The 20986-nt window shown below is 43.4% G+C and overlaps 1 long non-coding RNA gene across 2 annotated transcripts; it reads right to left on the bottom strand.

The window, feature by feature from the left end:
• Nucleotides 1-8627: 8627 nt before the first annotated feature.
• Nucleotides 8628-20202, bottom strand: LOC308484952. Of its 2 annotated transcripts, none has more exons than XR_013990210.1 (4): nt 20181-20202; nt 19152-19211; nt 14177-16009; nt 8628-12449 (listed from the first exon to the last, which is right to left on the bottom strand). It is a non-coding gene; the product is annotated as an uncharacterized lncRNA (long non-coding RNA). The 2 variants fall into 2 exon arrangements; XR_013990211.1 differs by lacking the exons at nt 8628-12449; nt 14177-16009 and adding exons at nt 17864-18193; nt 18439-18622.
• Nucleotides 20203-20986: the final 784 nt, after the last annotated feature.

Here is a 20986-nt window from a genome sequence, read left to right as displayed (position 1 = left end):
TCATCATCTGGATCTCTGTGGGCAGGGGGTGGGGGGTGGGGAATAGCAATAAACACTGAGATTAACCTGGCTGGCTGTAGGATCTCATTGTGTTTATACAGCCAATTGGGCATTGGTCTGTCAAACAAAATAGGAGCTGTGTCAGGTTTGCTAGAGTGGTTAAAGCATTTTGAAACAAATGATTGATTAAATGGACTCTTTGTTCTCGAGATCTGTCATCTTGGCAGTCAGGGGCACTGAAATGGTTATGCTCAGTAATAGCTGCAGCTTTCTTCAGTGCCCAAACTAATCTAGGTGATATTTGACTCGAACAAATTTACCTGCCTGCATGCATATGGATTTTTGAGGCTTGCTTTGGGGCCGCAATGCATAAGATGGCCAAAGTAATAAGCAATTCCCAGATAATGTTTCCATTTAGTAGAAATGTGGCATTTAGCAACATGCACTGTGAACTGGGGCCAGTGCCCAACGTAATTCTCCACCTTCTTCTTTACACCTCTGGCGTCCACTGGCAGAGAAAATTTAATATGTCACAGCCTTGATTCAGAAGGATCAATAAATGTTATGGTCCCTTTTCACACACCTTTCATTTCTATCAATGGTGCTGGGTTGAGAGTGCTTATTGGTCCATGGTGTTCATATATTGTCTTGTCTTCTGTGGATATAATATCTTGAGGAAGCCACTTGTTAGGATGATGCCATCACAAAACAACATACAAGCAAGAGTAAGACAAGATATAAACATTGCTTTTAAGAAGTTGATCTGTAACACCCAGATAATTGCATTATCAATTTAAAGTAGCATTGAAGAGGAAGGTCATCAGTGCTTGCCTAAATCACTTGTGACAAAGGACAAGGCACATTTCAAAAGGTTCACTCAATCAGTCCTTACCATAAGGGCAGGATGATATGGGTAAAGTTGGTCCTGCAATTAACCTGGTCCCAAGCAATTGAAGACCACTTTTCCAGTGACTCTCCCCCCCCCCCTCTCTCAGGGGCGATGGGTGATTCCCCCCTGCTCACTACATTTCTTGTCTTTCATAAAAATGTACTAATCACAGATATTTGTTTAAAGGAATGTATGTTTTCCTGTACATAGACTCATAGCATTGTAGAGTTGGAAGGGACCACAGGGATCATCGAGTCCAACACCCTGCAGTGCATAAATCTTTCACCCAATGTGGGGCTTGAACTCACAAACCTGAGATTAAGAGTTTCACGCTCTACCAACTGAGCTATCTGATCATCCTCTATCTAATACATGAACCATCCAAGCACTTGCTCAATAAAGATTTGCATGCACAACAAATCCATTTCATCAATGGATTCTGGCATGGTTGGGATTGAGAGTTACTAGAAGTTCTCTTTTGGAGAGAAATGTCTGCCTCTTGAGCTCAAAAATGATTTCAGCACAGAAGTGTCAATACTGTGAGGTAGTAATGGCTGCAGGTGAGTTTCAGAAAGAATCACCTGAAAGAGAAGGACATGTACCATCATGAATGCATCTCTCTCACTTTCTTTCTTTTTTTATCATTCTCTAAACTGAGATGTCAGTGCTGAGTTGTGTATTGTTCTAACATGACCATCCATTACATTTAGGCAGGAACAGTCTATCCCATTAATCACAGGCAGAAGGTTAAGTAAAGATGTAAGCATATTGGAAACAAGGCTTAAAATGCACATAACCTTGATATATTAGGCAAATGTCTAAGAAAGGGCCACAGACCTAAAAAGATTAATGGAAACAGACCAAGCCAAGTTATATTAACTATGCTGAACAACATAATGTTCAAATCTATTATTCCTGCGCAGAAATAGATTGTGCATGAGATCTGCCAGACATATTTTGTGTGTGTATATGTATGCATATATAATCACATGAAAATCTACAAAATAGCCGATGAAATAAAATAAAATCTAATGAGAAAATGGGCTATAAATTGGTTGATATGTCTGATGTGATAAATAGGCCTTTCAAGTTTCATTTTCTTTTGTTTGATATGAAACTGTTGTTTCTGTTCTGCAGCTGAAGTAAGTGCGGAGGACATTACAGTCTCAAATCAAGCCTGACTCTTGGTTTTCTCTGAATATTCAAATTCATGTGTGCAGCCGTCAAGAACCTCAAAAGTTCTGGACTGATGTTCACTTTAAGAAGATATATTTCTAAAGAATGCAACCAATTCATCAAGCACAGAGCATCTACTGTTTATTTCAATACGGTTGGCATGGAAGCAATACTTAAGAGAATGTGGCTTTGATTTAAAAGTTCAGTTCTCTTAAATCAGGGCATAAGTCAGCCCTGCACAACTTGTGATCCATCTAGCAAACACAACCCACCAGCCATACACGGTGGCTCTCAGGGAGTCAATGAATGTTGTGTTTTTCTGCACAAATACCTGAGTCATCTGGAGCTGTTGTTATTAAGGCATGGGATTTATTGCCTGCCTGGGATCTTCCTTGACTTTGTGAAACTGCATGTGCAGATGAGTAGGGTTAAGTGTTTTGGGGGAATGGGGCTGCACTGGAATTGTTGCAGTGTTGACCCATCCTTTCCATGGGCTTCATGGTGTGGACACACACGAATGTAATCTACTTCCTATTCCATTACTTGGAGGCTAATTTAACTGTAGTTTGTCCCAGGGCGAAGCCTTGTGTCCAGTGTTTTTTGCACAGATTGAGAAATTATCTCCATGCCGTGGCAAACGTAGAAAGGCAGTGAAAAACGCTTGGGTAAAAACGCTTGGGTACATGGTGAGCAGCCCATGTGCGAGAGCAGTTGCTACTGGGTCTGTGATCTGACAGCTCTCACATGGAACCACCAGTGTAAACATCTCCATGTGGAGTCTGTCTCTCTGGCCACTAAAATTTGTGTGGCTGTGGCAGTGTTTCTTTGCGCTCCCACCACAGTATGAACTCCAGCCGCTTGCATGCACAGCCCCCACTGTGGCAGCACAAATGCTTCTCACCAATGGTGACTTAATGTGGGTGCTAATTGCTCATAAGAACATGAGAAGAGCCTGCTGGATCAGGCCAGTGACCCATCTAGTCCAGCATCCTGCTCTCACAGTGACCAAACAGATGCCTGTGAGGTCCAGTGCTGAGGTCCAGTGCCTAGGGCCTTCTGGCAGGTCCCTCGCTGCGAGAAGCCAAGTTAAGGGAACCGGGCAGAGGGCCTTCTCGGTAGTGGCACCCGCCCTGTGGAATGCCCTCCCATCAGATGTCAAAGAGAAAAACAACTACCAGACTTTTAGAAGACATCTGAAGGCAGCCCTGCTTAGGGAAGCTTTTAATGTTTAATAGGTTATAGTATTTTAATATTTTGTTGGAAGCCGGGGTATAAATAATAAATTATTATTATTATTATTATTATTATTATTATTAACCATCAAGCAGGACTTGAGCACCACAACAATCTCTCCTCCTTGGGTTCCTAGAAACTGGTATTCAGAAGTATTACTGCCTCTGACCATGGAGGTAGAACCTGCCTATCAAGGCCTGCAGACACTGAAAGCCTTCTGCTCCATGAATTTGTCCAATCCTCTTTTAAAGTCATCCAAGCTGGTGGTCATCACTGCCTTCTGGGGGAGTATGTACCATAGTTTAGCTTTGCATGGCCTTGTCACAGGGTGAGCCATTGTGTTTGGTGGGTTCATGCATGGCTTGGGAGATTATCTCCATGCCATGGCAAGCCATACAGAAAAAGAAGTGTCCGCAGTGAAGCAGAGAGTCTTAAGTCCAGCAGTGGTCTTGTGTACATCTGAGGAACTTGCATGCGAGCTGCTGTTAGGCATCGTATACCTGGGCTCACCACATGCCAACCGTCAATATAGGGCTTGATTTCAGGATTAAGGAGTCTTGCATAATGTGTGGAACCACAGCTCAGTGATATAGCATTCACACTGCATGCAGAAAGTCTTGGGTTAAATCCCCACTATCTCTAGTTAGAAGGCTCAGATAGCAGGTGAAAGACCTCTTCCTGACACGAGTGATGCTACTGGTCAGGGAAGACCAGAGATATCCATTGTGGTGCCCTGCAGATGTTGTTAGTCTCCCATCAGCCCCAGCTAACATGGCCAGTGCTTGAGGAGCTGCCCAAGGAGTGAGCAATACTGAGCTTGATGGACAAATGGCTGCCATACACCAGATCAGACTACCTATGTTGTTAGCTATAGCCACATTTGGGTAGGTTCTCAAGCGCACAGCTTTTGAAAAAATCCCAGCCCAGCCCAATGACAATCCTTTCAGGGTAAAAATACTGTTTTTAGTGAATTCCCTTTCCCTTTTGAAAAAGAGGAACAGCACAGAGAGACCAGAAAACTTCTGTAATGAATGACAATGTGTATTGTGGAAGATGTACTGATTGCCTTCCAGGTCCTCTTGGAAAACCCTAAATGGATGTGTTAACAGCAAGATATGCGTTTCAAAGCCATTAAACCATAAACTTCACATCAGCACCTAAACAAGTTTTATTTAAAATGCTTACATCCTAAACTTGCAGCCAGCATGAACTTTCAGGATGTATATTAATCTCCTGGAGAGTTTCTGAATGCTTCTATAAAACCTAGTGTCGCTAGCATTTTAGCTTATTAATACTTTAACAAAAATGAAATATAGATGCTTTGCAGAGAAAATTTGTTGTTTCCCAGGAGCTAACTAAGGTAAATTCTCTAAATACTCATACCACTGTGCTGAGTGCTACAGAAGCTCTTGCATAAAAGAGAATGGAAATCCTGGGCATTTCAGTCTCTACAGACATCACTTGTCTTATTAAGGGGCAAAACACTCCAGGCATTTCCATTCATTTGAAAGACTTTCGTTCAAAATGCATTTTAACAGATGAACACCACCGTACGTGATATTTCAGAGTTCTTAAAAGGCAATTTGGAGAGGGAACACCATATGCAGGGAGAGCACTTAAAGGAATAGGCAGGAGCCCCGTGAGGCACAGTTAAGACCTCTGGTCTTGTAGAGGATGCCCACATTCAGATACCTCTTCTTGACGGCATCATTCTTCCAGAAAAAGAAACATTGCTGTTATAAGAAGCAAACACAGTGCAACTCTCCCACATTATTATTGTTGTTGTTATTATTATTATTATTATTATTATTTCCCGCCCTCCCAAGCCGAAGCCGGGCTCAGAGTGGCTAACAACAATAAAATGATAAAACATTCTAAAATCATTTTCATTATAAAATTAATTCCAATCAAATTAATGGCAACCATTGGGCTAGAAGTTCTGTGAGGATTGCCAGAGGAGGGAGTCAAGCTGTGCCCTGGCCAAAGGCCTGGTGGAACAGCTCTGTCTTGCAGGCCCTGCGAAAAGATGTCAAGTCCCGCAGGGCCCTAGTCTCTTGTGACAGAGCATTCCACCAGATCGGAGCTACAGCCGAAAAAGCCCTGGCTCTGGTTGAGGCCAGCCTAACCTCTCTGTGGCCTGGGACCTTCAAGATGTTTTTGTTTGAAGACCGTAAGTTCCTCTGTGGTACATACCAGGAGAGGCGGTCCTGTAGGTACGAGGGTCCTAGGCCATATAGGGCTTTGAAGGTTAAAACCAGCACCTTAAACCTGATCCTATACTCCACTGGGACACAGGTGGCGCTGTGGGTTAAACCACAGAGCCTAGGACTTGTAGATCAGAAGGTTGGCGGTTCGAATCCTTACAACAGGGTGAGTTCCTGTTGCTCAGTCCCAGCTCCTGCCAACCTAACAGTTCGAAAGCAGGTCAAAGTGCAAGTAGATAAATAGGTACCGCTCCGGCGGGAAGGTAAACGGCGTTTCCGTGCGCTGCTCTGGTTCGCCAGAAGCGGCTTAGTCATGCGGCCATATGACCCGGAAGCTGTACGCCGGCTCCCTTGGCCCATAGAACGAGATGAGCACCACAACCCCAGAGTCGGTCACGACTGAACCTAATGGTCAGGGGTACCTTTACCTTTATACTCCACTGGGAGTTAGTGCAGCTGGTATAGCACCGGGTGAATGTGATCTCGCAGCGAGGACCCCGCAAGGAGTCTCGCTGCGGTATTCTGCACCCACTGGAGTTTCTGGGTCAGTCTAAAGGCCAGCCCCACGTAGAGCGAATTACAATAATCCAGTCTGGAGGTGACCGTCGCGTGGATCACAGTGGCTAGGTCAGGGCGAGAGAGGTAAGGAGCTTTGCTCGCATTGCCTTTACAACTCAGGAAAGAGCCACACTGCAGTGACTCATGTCACCAGCATTATGTAAGGAAGAGGGGTGCCACTTTGGTGATGTCTGAGCACCTGCCAAGCCTTTGTGACCATTCATATAACACACTTTCAATGGCTTGGGCTTTTGCGAATCTTCAATTCCAATACTTGGAAGACGTTTGGACAATATTAAAGTCAAATGTTCACAAAGTGGAGCCCAACTAACTTGCCCTTTCCTTGTCCCCAAAGCCCAACAAGTTATCTTGGGGTAGGGCAGGGGAAGGCGATAGCGATAGCAGAGTGCAATTTCTCCATGCTGTAGGCCAGAGTAGAGTGTTAATTTCCGCCAGCTGTGGGAACAGGATTACCAGTCGCAGCAGGTAATTGCTGTTATACATATCATTTCCTCCTGGGAGAAAGTCCTAGCGTATCTCATTCCTAACTATAAAATCGAAGCTATTAGAACTTTTCAGGCATTCACTTCAGGAAGAATGAATAGAAATCATGGTGGGCAGATTCCACTACCAACCTACACATACCTGTTTAAAAGTTTGATGAGAACTTACATGCACACAATAGTATGTGTGGAGGGGCTTCAATGCATGGTAAGGGATTCTGAAACAGCAGTCTTGTGGATCAGTCAGAATACTCCCTATGTCTGTAGCACACAAAACCTTTTCAGACTTTTGAATGATTGCTGGAGCCCACCCCATGGGCCTCATTCTACCTGGATGTTTCCCAGGATTTGGGGTGGGCTACAGCATCAGTTGCATCTTAATGGTGTCCTGTATGTGACTGCGTCTAAGGCCAATATGCCTTCCTATCCTCCTATATTCTCTCAAGTGTACAGGCAACAGCTAGGCTTTAAAAGTTATCAGGTGTAATCCGGCAATTTCAATGTGATCTACATAGTCTCTCCCATTATATAAAGCCAATAAGCACTTTGTTCTCTACTTAATATTAAGACATTGCTTTACTAATGAGCCATAGGAAAAAATATTTTAATACAGCCAGTGCAATTAAGTACAGAGATATGCTCCATCTCCTTTTAAACGGTATGAACATCCTGCATATTTTATTTACTGAGAAAGATGCACAGTGGAGCCTTTATCCACCCTTTCCAGCTCATGATGTTCCCAGAACAATAGGAGATACGCCGAAGATTCAAAACAAAGATTCCCTCAAGTAAACATTGCTATCCTATTGTACAATGGCTACAGTGTGTGAGAAAGAGGATTAATAACACTGTATACAATGTGCTGCAAACCAGATGCACTTTTTAAAGTATGGATTATTAATGATGGTTGACATTTTGGTTTCCCAAAGAACTATTGTGTTATTTACCTCTTCCCGTCTCAGGATGATGCCTCTTCAGTGAGAGGAATAAAAAGATGACTAGCAAACCTGCTCCATCATTCCTCATCCAAACTTTATTCAGAATGTTTTACGCCACATTCAGAATCGCGAAGGACAGGTTATAGTTCTCCAACTGAAATCTGTTCTGGTAAGGAGCAAATTAGGGGTGCTAATCTTAGTGATGCATCAAGTATAGAAAGAGAGTAAGTTAATCAGGAGATTGGCTTGATGGAAACAATTATAAGAAATCAAAAGAAAATCTTATCAGCAAAGTTCAGCTGTTGCTAGCTTGTAAGCTTGCCAACCACTTTGTTTGGGTTGTAGGGTTTTATTTTTTCAGTTTGGTTGCCAAAGAAGCAAAGGCCAACTTCCTTTCTCTCCCCACACCCCACCCTCAGCCTTTTCCTCAAAGCTGAACATTTTAGGTGAACAGGAAGTTTTTGCAGTGAGCTCTACGAATGGAAGCAGCCCCATCCTTAATGCTGGGTCCCGAAGCCAGGCCTCCTACTGTGTTTTCCCCAGGTCCTGCAAAAAAACTGCTAATCTCACCTCTGGCTCCACCAGTGGAATCACTGTAATGTGCTGTGCTAGATTCTATATGAGTTCTAATTGTATAGTTGTGAATTTGCAGGATTCAATTGTTGAAGTAGCCAGACCAGCATCTTGGTAATGGGCCTAAGCATGGTCGTTAGTCTGAAAGTTGCTCTGTGCCTCTCCCTCACCTGGCTGGTAGTGAGAAAGACACAGGCCAGAGCTGAGCATGGGTAAGCTAGGCTAGAAGAAAAAAAGGAGGCAGAAGCCAGAGATTGAGAGCCATGCTTGATTTCTGTTTGAATCCAAGGCTGTGACTATGGAAGGAGAAAGACCTTCTGGGGTGTTGACACCATGAACCCCTCCATCATAGGCTCAGGTTGTATATATGTGTAAATAAACCATGTATCGTAAAGACACCACAATCTCTGCCATCCCCCATTCCAAGGAAGCCAAACCCTGGGAAAACACATGGAACCTCTGGAATCTTGGGGTCATTGGGGTGGCGTGCAATGGCTTATTTGCAGACACACAACAGAGGTTCTAAAGGAAGCTCAAGGACCACAGTTCCTGGGAAAACACATGGAACCTCTGGAATCTTGGGGTCATTGGGGTGGCGTGCAATGGCTTATTTGCAGACACACAACAGAGGTTCTAAAGGAAGCTCAAGGACCACAGTTTGAGAACCCATCGTCTACGCTACCTGGGTTTCAAACATGCCCATCCCCACTTGGAGATGTCAGGGATTAAACCTGGGACCTTCTACATGTAAAGGTTATGCTTTACTACAGATCTAGTCTTTAGTTCTCTGTATCATCATTTTTTAAGCTGTTTTTTAATTCTGTCCCTTTTTTCACAAGAATAATCTTCAGCATGAAGTACATGAGGCATCGTTCTCTGAAGGGAGAGAGCAAGGTGCCCCTGTAGAAAATGGTCTGGTAGTTCTCTTAGGAGATGTGAAACTGAATATTCCATTCCATACAGGTTCCATACACAGGTATGCGCCTCTTGGGCTTGCTGATCAGAAGGTCGGCGGTTCAAATCCCTGTGATGGGTGAGTTCCTGTTGCTCAGTCCCAGCTCCTGCCAACCTAGCAGTTCAAAAGCACACCCGTGCAAGTAGATAAATAGGTACCACTGCAGTGGGAAGGTAAACTGTGTTTCTGTGTGCTCTGGTTTCCATCATGGTGTTCCATTGTGCCAGAAGCGGTTTAGTCATGCTGGCCACATGACCCTGAAAGCTGTCTGTGGACAAACGCCAGATCTCTTGGCTTGAAAGTGAGATGAGTGCCGCAACCCGTTAGTCACCTTTGACTGGACTTAACCATCCAGGGGTTCCTTCACCTTTTACCATATTGCTTGGGAGGACTATCGAAATGCCGTGGCAGCTAGGGATACAGTGCATTGGGAAGTGAGATGCCATCATTGCCGCATAAAGTGACCAAGGTGGACTGGGCATTAATGCCTTTACCAGTGGGTATCACAAGATGATAGGTGCATAAAAGAAGCATCCTCCAGACACACGTATGTCGACTTTCCAGCAGTGTCCTGTGTGCTGCAGGTCATCAACCACTTGCATTGGACAGTACTGATTGGTCCACAGCTACGCAGGTGTATGCCTGCTGACCAAGAGGTGCCCATGCATCCTTATTGGTAAAGATGTTGGGTGTCCCTCCTATTTGTCAGTGGGGGTGACGTCTTCATTCCCAGAGCTCATCCACTCCAGGCACTGCTGTGCTGTTGAAATGAATGGGAGTTCCCATCCCTTTCAGCAGGACTTGAGCAAGACAACCTCCACACGAGGGACTTGGACAACAGCTCTTTTTTCCTATTCTACGGAAGTAGGGGTAGGCATCAAGATCCAATGGTGCTTTTCTGAATTACAGGACAGGTATGCAGAATCTTTTGAAGCCAAGTCAGTTCAAATCTTACCAGATTTTTGGACATCCCATTCCTTTCAACAGTACTTGCTCAGGATAGGAAACATTTGCCTATGTACAGAGTTGCTACTTGGGACCAGTTTTTACAACATCAGCTTAACTGGGTTGTGGCAAGAGCTGTATATTAGCCACAGATATTTTTGTCACAAGGGCAGAAGTAACCTAGTCAAAGCTTTTTCATTTTACGTAAATGTTTTGAAAATTTCTTTTCAACCAACTCCTAGGTGGCCTATGAAATTTTATAAGACCTCAAATACTTCATGGCCTCACAAGTAGCTTTTTATAACTCTAAAGGTAGAACACTTATGGGAATTCTGAAACTTTAAATCCTGTGCCACTTTGGAAAGTTTAATAGCATCACCTTCCCAGCCATAATGAAAAGAAAATGTTATTAAGGAACTCTGGGAAATTCTGGCCTCTTCTTATGAAGCTCTGCAGGATGCTTTGATTTTGTAAATATGCAACATGAGCAGTAGATGAGACCAGTAAATCTAAAGCATGCAGTATTCCCAGAGAAGCACCCAGCTGCATAATGCTCAAAGTACATAAGCAGAGAATAAGAGCACCACATTTTCTTGGCTTGGAGCAAGACGTATGAAAACAGGATATGAGCTCAGCTGGTATATTAGGAACCCAGAGAAGGGATTGTAGGTGCAAGATGCTGAATCAAAGCAAAGGAAGTCTCCCCTCAGCCTAGTCAATGCCTGTATGGGCCCGGATTTGTATTTTTTTCCTGAAGATTTGAAATATTTTTAAAAAGAAAAAGTCCACTGAAGTGAGCCTTTGTTCGTAAAGATTAGGTGCTTCCACCTAGCACCCATAAACACAAGAAATGTTTGACTTGTCCCAGCCTGAAATTAAAGATTCTAAAGAAATTGCAGCATTATGTGTACAGCACATTTGCATATGTAGATCAGCATCTGATAAACACACCCTAATTTTTCTTGTCCAGGGAGAAACAGATTTATTTTATTAAGAGAGAAAGAGAAGAGTATATGCCAATTAGCCAGCTGCAGTTTTGTTTACACAAATACCTTGTTCTTCCCTTAAAGGAACTTAGAGCACCTACTGAACACACAGGAAACCGCCTGGTTATTTTCACAAAAATGCACATAAGACAGAAAGCATGTGTCAGTTCCGTGCAGTATGGGAATGACTAATGTGACTGGAGCCACGATACAGGCAGAAAGAGACTGGAGGAAAAGACAATAATCAAGAGTATTACATCAGCATATAACTTGCAAGCTGGGTAATTGAAGCGCACAATAAAGACATTCTAGTGATCTTCATCTGCAAATTATTGTCATTGGTTAGAAAGCACCTAAAGTTTTCTAGGCACTGTACAAAGATTTACAAAGAAAACAGCCCCTGCCTGCACAGTCACAACACAATTTGCACAATACAAAAGGGGGAAAGGGGATCAGGAAGGAGGGAACTATTAATATTCAGGCACTAATTATTCAGAAGTGGAATGACCAAGTGGAATGACCATTGGGGAAGACAGTTTGAGGAGAGGAGGCGCCAAATGGCAGTGATCCCAGTCAAGCTGATTGGGTGGACCATACCATCTCACCAGGTGGAATGGCTGCTTACAGAATTGGGAGAATGCTGTAAGACAGAGATGGGGAATTTGCATGCCATCTGGTGTTATTGGACTGTATCTCTCATTGTACTTGACCATTGGCCATGCTGGCTAGGGTTAATGGGAGTTGGGGTACAACCACATTATGGGGTGGCAGATCCCCCACAATCCCGGTTGTGATGTTCCGCCAATTACAATGTGCCGTGTTAAATGTTTTGAAGAAATGTACACTATAATGTCAGACCTGCTCTGCTTCACCGAGTCTTCTGTGGTCCTGAACTTTGTTCCTAACACTGTATGTATAGCCTGATGCCCCAGAGAAGCTGATGAGCAGGACATGAAAGAAGCAGCCCTCCCCGATTGTTTCCCCCAGCTCTGGTGAACTGTCTTTGAACACAGATGCTCTGCATAGCCACTGAGAGACTCGTCATCCTTGAATTTGTCTAATCTTCCCTTTATAGCCCCTTAGTATCTTTTGGACAAAGAACGATGGAATCAGACCAGCTTTCCCATTCAAATCATCCACTGTGACTCCAGGCACTTCATCATTTCTGATGGATCTATTATAGCTGCAATCCCAAGACATAGCAATGCAAATCTTTTCCATTACCTAATCATAGCAAAAAAAGTTAAGACAAAATATAATTCTAAAGTAATTCATAGAATCATAGAATTTTAGAGTCGGAAAAGCTCCCCGGGGCCATCTAGTCCAACCCCCTGCAATGAAGGTAACATTTCATCTTTTTGCTCACATCTACAATGCAACCATTTTCTGTGATCTTCTGTATGAACCCTCTTGTGCAGTTTTCATCGTAATCCTTTACATTTCCCTTCCCCCTCCTGGCACATGGGTTTTCTGATTTGATGGTGTGTCACTGTAAAATATAAATGTTTTATGTAAGCTTTAATTGCGTGCTTTTCATATTTCACCATGTTCTGCCTTTTGAAAGATTGTAAATTACTCCCAAACTGGATGAGGCTAGAGGTCTTAATCTTTTCTGCTTTTTAAAACTATTTTAAAATAGTCTTCAAGGCTAATCTAATAGGAACATAGGAAGCTGCCTTATCCAGTCAGACCACTGGCCCATCCTTTCTCAGTATTGTCTGCAGTAGCCAACCTTGTTTTTTCAGGGTTTCAGACAAGGATTTCTGACAGAGGCAACGACTGGCCCAAAGTGAGCTTTGTGCCCTTGTAGGGATTTGAACCCTGGTCTCCCATATCTTAGCCTGACAGTCTAACCACTATACCACACTGGTTCCAAAACTGTGGCTAATTTTTCACATCAGCTGACAATGCAGCACATGTGTACGTTGTTTCCAATTCAAATAATTCGCTGGCTTGCTATTTCACTGGGAGCCAGGCTGTTACGATTGCTCTCCCTCCCTGTGGCTTTTCCTTGTTCCTCATCAAAGTGCCGACACACCTATTTATTGCTCATAACGTTGAGCCTTCCCAATTCTGTGCCATCGATTTAGTTGCACCATCTCCTGTACACTCCCACCAATGTCCATGTGTGTCCTTTATAACTGCTTGGAAACTTGGCGTTTTATTCCGGACATATATCCAGTCTTGCAAACATGCCATGTGGGTTGTGGCAATCAAAAACATAGATATTAGTCGCTTCCCTGCAGCAAAGTACTTCCTCAAGACCATTATTCCATCTCAGGATTGAAGGAAAGAGTCACCTCGCGGCAATTCATCTACTACACAACTGCTGGTTTGAATTTGCCCCCATCGTCTGAATTTTTCATTCGTCTTTCCTTTCTACCTCCTCCCCACCCTCCAGGTTTCATGAAATAGTTTCTTTGGAATCCTAGAAAAGGACTCTTGAGAGCCATTTTGCCATTTCACTGTTTTACTAGGAGGTATTGTGTTCTGCTCATCCATCATAATCTTCCTGCTTAGGAAGGTGTCGTGCAGCATGGCTCATCTCCTACTCTATTCCGCTCATAAAAGATAGAAGTTTGAACTCTGTAAATTTGTATAGCTCATAAAAATGAAAGACTGATAATGCTGCTTAAGGACAGACATACTGTGAACAGTCTCCGAACAGGCTTCCTGCCATATATGCTGGAATTCATTCTGAAATGAATTATACACTCAAGGCTTTTCAAATACCAATGGCTTATTTAACTCCTAGGTATATAGCCAACTGTCTCTCTACATTAGCAACCAAGCTGGATTTTCTGTCTTCTGAAACCCACTTCAAATTGCACGCAGCAATTATGTGTTTTCTGCAACTGCGCCCCTGTTTCCAACAGGAAACACACACAAGCGGAAATGCACAATGGACAGATATAAACAGGTTGTTGTTAGGGTCTCCGTAGTGTGTGTTGCTGGTTGGAAATCAAACCAAAGTGTTGCACCAACAAGCACAAAAAACCACTCTGCAGCGCCACAAATCCAACTCAATGGTGCGACGTTGGAAAGTGTCAATCACTTCTCCTACCTGGGCAGTTATCTTTCCAGAAGGGCTGACATTGATGCTGAAATGCAGCATCACCTGAGCTCTGCAGGTACAGCTTTCTCCCGATTGAAGTGCAGAGTGTTTGAGGACCAGGACATTTATAGGAAAATCAAAATGTTTGTTGTACTAACAACCTTACTGTATGCTTCTGAAACACAGACCACTTACGAACGCCGTCTTCAATTTCTCAAAAGATTCCATCAATGGTGTCTCCTAAAAAATTTACACTTCACTTGGGAAGACAGGTGAACTAATGCCAGTGCACTGGAAGAAGCAAAGATCACCAGTGTCAAAGCAATGATTCTTCAACATGCCTGATTATCATCTTCCAAAGCAACTACTCTATTCCGAACTTAAAAGTGGAAAGCATAATGCTGGTGGTCAATGAAAGAGATTTGAAGACAAATCTTAAAAAATGTAGCATAAGCACAGACAACTGGGAAACACTGGCCTGCAAGCGTTCCAATTGGAGAACAGCCTTTGAAGATGCTGGAACTCAGGACGAAAGGGAGAAACATGCTAAGAGGAAGGCACATTTGGCAAACCCTCCTGCCCAGAAACCTATGTCCCCACTGTGGAAGGATGTGTGGATCCAGAACTGGCCTCCGCAGTCACTTACGGACTCACTGTTAAGACCGTGTTCATGGAAGACAATCTTACTTGGCTATGAGTGATCGCCAAAGAAGAAGAAGTGTATGTGTTGCTGTGTAGGATAGTGGGTGGAAATCTGCAGCTCCCGGACTCATCCTGTGCGACTCACAGAAAGAGAAAAAAAGAGAAGGGGTGACAGAAAAAGAGAGAAGATGGGGTGGCAGGGAGAGGGAGGGGAGAGAAATGGAACAGCTTGTCTCAGATATACAGTGGTACCTCAGGTTACAGATGCTTCAGGTTACAGACTCCGCTAACCCAGAAATAGTACCTCAGGTTAAGAACTTTGCTTCAGGGTGAGAACATAAATCATGCAGTGGCAGTGGGAGGCCCCATTAGCTAAAGTGGTGCTTCAGGTTAAGAACAGTTTCAAGTTAAGAACAGACCTCCAGAACGAATTAAGTTCTTAACCCGAGGTACCACTGTACAGACATATCCTTCCTGCCCATGGATGGCTCTAATTCCCTAGTGGAAATGATATCAACTCTTCCTCAGGGCTGCCTTACCCATAGACGCTAGTGGTGCGGGGTGCCGGGCTCTCAGGGGTGCCAGGCCGAGAGTCCGGGGATTGGGAAGAGCCAACAGCTGCTGCCAAGCGGAGCAGAGCCCATCGGGGCACCGCAGCTCTTCTGCTGCGGGCGAGTGAGGCGCTGAGGCAGCCAGCCGGCTCTGCCCTTCTGCGCACTTGGGATTGGCGCACTGCTCACATGAGCCTCAGGCTCGACTGTTGTTGTGCTGGGTTCTGCTTGCCCACCCAGCCCCAGGCACCCAGCCCCAGTCTTGCTCTGCTGCCACTGCCGCCTCGGGCTCCTCTGTTGCTGTTGAGGCGGCCAGCCAGGAAAAAGGTCAACAACTCTGGGCAAGCTGGGGGGGGGGGTGCCGGGCGGATCTTTGCACCCTGGCGCCGCATATGCTTAAGACGGTCCTGCTCTTCCCCTATTACATGTTTATTGCAGGAAGCACAGGTGTTGCACCATTGTGGCTAACAGACAAACACATTGGTAGTGTGGAGTATGAATGGCTTCATAGATCTGGCATCTGGTTGACCTGTGTGAGAAACAGCTTCCTTGACTAGATAAGCCTTTGGTCTGATCCAGCAAGCCTCATCGTATCTTCTTAGATCAAAGTTGAGATCCTTTTTTGAACTCCAAATGTCTATTTTCTCCTTGCTCTTACTCTCTCACTCTCCTTCCCTCCGTACCTATAACATACCTTTAAGATACATTTTTTCTGGTTTCCGCCTTCTGTCAATTATGCAGCTTGTCACCAGCACACAGAACTCTTAACTTGGTCCAATCTACATGGAAGCATACATGAACCTAAAGATATAGACAGGGATTTCAGGGCAGTTAATACTGTTATTATTTGAAGCAACCAGCCAGCTCTGGCCATGCCTTCGGATGAGTCAGAAAATACAACTAATACAGAACGCAGCAGCTAGACTGGTGACAGGGACTGGCTGCCGGAACCATATAGCTCTGCTCCTAAAGGATCTACACTAGCTCCCAGTACGTTTCCGAGCACAATTCAAAGTGTTGGGGCTGACCTTTAAAGCCCTAAATGGCTTTGGCCTGAAGGAGCATTTCCACCCCAATTGTTCAGCCCGGACGTTGAGGTCCAGCTCCAAGGGCCTTCTGGCAGTTCCCTCACAACAAGGAGTGAATTTACAGGGAACCAGGCAGAGGGCCTTCTCAGTAGTGGCACCCCCCTTGTACAACACCTTCCCATCAGATGCCAAGGAGATAAAGAACTACACACCTTTTAGAAGACAACTGAAGGCAGCCCTGTATTTGGACGTTTTTAATGTTTGATGTTTTATTATGTTTTTATATGTGTTGGGGTAGAAATAAAATAATTACTACTACTACTACTACTACTACTACTACTACTACTGTGATAAGGAAATTGTTGGCTAATGCCTCAGCAGTGAGGGAAATGTGTCTTCATGGGAGCCAATGGCTTAGAAATAGCATGCAATTTCCAGAAATATGCAATCCATCAGAACTTGGGGGAAAGAGGGAGTATACGGCAAAACCATTCCTCTGCCACCTAAGGCAGCTTTAAGCATCTGGATTCCCTCTTCCCCAGAGGGCAGTGCATTTGCTGTTGGTTGAATCGCTAGACTGCCTGGCATCACCTGTGCCCAACCTGTAAATCTGCAATGAAACAAAAATATTAAGCAGCTTAGAATTGCAGTCTTCTAGCCACTTACCGGGAGTAACCCCATTCAACTCATTGGGCCTAACTTCTGGTACCTCGGTGGTACCTCGGGTTACAGACGCTTCAGGTTACATACGCTTCAGGTTACAGACTCCGCTAACCCAGAAATAGTACCTCGGGTTAAGAACTTTGCTTCAGGATGAGAACAGAAATCATGCTCTGGCAGCAGCGGGAGGCCCCATTAGCTAAAGTGGTGCTTCAGGTTAAGAATGGTTTCAGGTTAAGAACAGACCTCCAGAATGAATTAAGTTCTTAACCCGAGGTACCACTGTATACCGGTATAGGATTGCACTGAGAGTATCCATGGATTTCTTCTTCTCAAGGGGATGAAGCCCAAGAAGCTGCTGCTCCTGGAACTTGTCTATGCTCTGGGAAGTGGGGCATGCATAACAATAGTTCTCGGTGTAGTTTAAGAGAGTTCCGTTTGAATAAGCTCCTGCGCCATGAAGCTGATTGATTCTGCAGTGTAGGATGAGAGATTCTCCCTGAAGCCAGTGTACTCAGGTTCTCTGCTTGCATTACACTGTCGGGTTTGATCAGGAAATAACACTGTGTTGAAAGGCTCAGTTGGCCATGATTGCACTGTATTAATAGCTGCAGAGTAGAAGTCTACCCTGCTTCCTCTTATCACTGCAGAGGGAAAGCAAGGGACATTTGTTTGCCCTTGTGCCATTCAAGGATAAATCCCTCTCCCTGGTTTCTCCTTGTTCACTTGCCAGAGTCCTCTGATGAACCATATTGACCATGGGGAGCTTAGAAGGGTCATTGGGTGATGATGTTGTTCAACCATTTGTTTATTATTATTTTGTCTCTTGCAGTGTAAACAGACTACTTTGCCACTAAACTATATTGAAAACTTTAAGGAGCCAAGTCAAATCTAGTTTGTGCACCCAAATCTTGCTCTTGCCACAGCAATTCTGCAATTCTCAGGTGTTCTAAGGTGTGTAAGATTTTTGTTCTTTCTGCATTCGTTTATTTTTTGTTATTAAGGACTGCTTTTATTTTGTCATTTGTTCATTAAAATCACATTCATTTTGTTATTCATTTGTTCTTGTTACGTTTCTTTTCTTTTCATTTTGTTGTTCACCACCTTTGGAGACGGAGATGGTAGCCACCAATTTATTTCTCCCCCAAAATATACAGGGTATTTCCTGCTTCCACACTGTTCTGGAATTGCTATCCATTTCCTCCACTTTTTACAGGCTGTTCCTGCAATGTCATCATCAGAGAATTCCAGTCTGGTGTTTTCCGTTGTATTCTCCTGTGGATTTCGTTTTAAAGACCTGTAGGAAGTCCAAACACTATCAAGTCTTTTATGGCTGTGATGTTAAATTACTAATTTCTTTCCAATATTTGTTTTATCTTTTCTTCGTGTTATAACAAAAGTGTTGTTTCTTAAAACTGAAGACGGGAGACCAAACCTGGCTATATAAGGGGCAATAAAGGAGTAATTCAACATCATTCGGGCCAAGCTGAGCAGGTAAGAAAGCAGCTTTTTTCTTAGTATTAGGAAGGAGCTAGGACTTACTTGGATCTTGGTGGGGGTTGAACTAGATAAGCCTTGTGGACTCTTCCAACAAATCTACGATTCTATGTGTTGCTGGACAGAATAGTGCTATTTTAAGTGCCCTTCTGGAACCTCCATTTTAATTCCATTTACAGTTGACTGTGGAAAAGCAGCAGTTCATCAGTCCTGAAGGTCCTGTTGTGGCCTAGGGATGTACGAAGGCAGTGATTTTCATTCTGGCTTGTATTTGTCATAATCAGGACTGTTTCCATTCCACTGCATTTCGGTTTCTGAACTGCAATTATTATGTTCTTTATCTCACTGTGTGCTATTTAAAGTAACTTGCTCAACTATTTACATAGCTTACCTAATTTAGATACATTTCAATGTAAAGGAAATGTTAAAACAATGTAAAAAAGAGTGTCATTAATTGTATATTGTTTGTAGCAGCGATGCAAGCCAATTGTATTTGCTTGACTAGTTTCATTGCTGACCACAGAGGACTATGCAGAGAGCAGCAATGCCTACCTCCTTTTCCCTTTTCTTTGCAATTCTTCAGCAGAGACCATTTGTGATGTTTGCCCACCTTGTATTTCATCATTTAACAGAGAAAATAAGTCTTCAAAGAAAGCCAGAGGGAACCATTTTGTATCCAGTGACCAGTGAAACTTTTTTTTTTAAGGGTTCCATTTCCAAGGATATGTTTTGAGAGATTATATATTTGGTGGTAATACCTTGTAGCCTCTGCTGGAGACAGCATCACCTCAGTGACCTTGCTCGCAGACTGATTGGAACTGTGGAAAGGGAAATTAACCAATTAATTATAATTTGACTTTATCCATTGTTACTTACTTTAACTTTTTATCCATCCTGTTTTATTAATATACAAGAGGATATATTTTTGTAATAGAGAATAAAAAATAAGGAGAACAGTTCCTGTTCGTATTTGTCAAAGCAATGCTCAGCTCACATGACCTCTTGTCCCTGGGAAATTTGAAATAAGTAGCACTGCTGGCCTCTCAGGTTCTAGAGAAAAGGCCATCACTCGTTACAGTTTATCTTTGGTTTGTGACTGCTGTTTCCTAATTCTCTATAAATAAATATTTAGTCTAGTATTTACTGAATGAGAAGGCAATGCATGAAGCCAGAGCTTCATAGCAACTTTCTCTATGTTAGAATGTTATTTTCCTTTTTTCTGGGGGGATAACTTTCCCCCCCTTTCTTTTCCTTTCTAAAGAGTTATTTTCATTACAAATAAAGATGTGGATTACACAACACTGATCAATGCAGTGACTATAATTAGATAGTTTGAGACTTTCTAATTACATGTTCCAGAGAGGTGACAGAAGTCAAATATTGAACTGCAGCATATTAATTAGACACTTTCTCCTGGAATAAATTCAGAAATAAGAGTGTACAATTATCATAAATTAAAAGATTTTTGTTAGAAAGGTTAATATTGTCTTGTAAACAGGAATGTAATTTGCATTTTTCATTATAACACATTTCATATTGCAAATAAGAGTAAGTGATTTGAAGGTCATGGCCATGATCCACAGAACTTGGTCCTGTGTGCAGAAATTGGCTTCCACACGTGGAGGGGTGTGTGTGTGTGTGTGTGTGTGTGTGTGTGTATCCAGGCAGTTTGTGCTAAAACAGTGTAAGAACTCAAATTGCATCTGTAAAATCTGTTCCATATTTGCAAGCTATTTCACAACCAAACCTAGAAAGTCACAGATCATGTATTAACTGTTGATACTTACTGCGGTGTAGTAGTTAAGACTTCCAGGGTGGCGCCATCGGTAATGGCGGACTCCCTCTGATCCGGAGGGACTGGCTCCACGGAAAACGGGTCTGTTCTGCTACGGCGAAGCGGGGACCCTTCAAAAAATCACAGGCGGAGGAAGCCTGTGACCATGGGACTCGGCGGGCACCTTTTGCGCCCCCCCCAATCCGTAAAGGAACCCAACTACGGGCTCCGGAGCAAAGAGGGGCTAGTGGCGCGGTGCTGAGAGTCAACTGCTTCTTCCGGGGAGCGAAGCCACACAGCCGTTACCGGAGAGCGCTACCTTTTTCCTGGGACAATTTGGTTACAAAAATAACTACCCGTGGCAGATCAAATTTGGACAATTGGACTTTAAACAACGATCTGTGAGTAGAAGGGAAAATTGGATTAGGAAATTCTTCTTAATTGGGCACTGAAGCGGGAAGGTCTAAACAGGAAGTCAGCCTTCCGTTTCTTTTAGATTGATTAAAGCAAAGACATGGCAAACTAGAGTTCAGGAAATCATTTGTAAAGGATCAACTTTCATCATTTAAAACTACTGAACCCCCTTCGGAAGCAGGAGAAGAGGGGGGATTTTTTCCGGATGGTTTAAACTTGCAGGAGAGAGTGTAAAGAAAAGTAATTTTCCACCGTCTTGAACCTGGGAGCGGGATGTCAGGACAGACGTTTTTGGGAAGTTCATTGACTATAGACAAATGCTTTTGACAGATAGTTAAAAGAAGAGAAACATAGTGACTCCATTGTTCTCTTTCGCATTTTAAAGGAACAAATACTGACAAAATA

Source organism: Podarcis pityusensis (genome assembly GCF_964106645.2).
Source record: "Podarcis pityusensis genome assembly, chromosome: 9".
Taxonomy (NCBI): domain Eukaryota; kingdom Metazoa; phylum Chordata; class Lepidosauria; order Squamata; family Lacertidae; genus Podarcis; species Podarcis pityusensis.
This window is presented reverse-complemented; position numbering and strand designations above follow the sequence as displayed.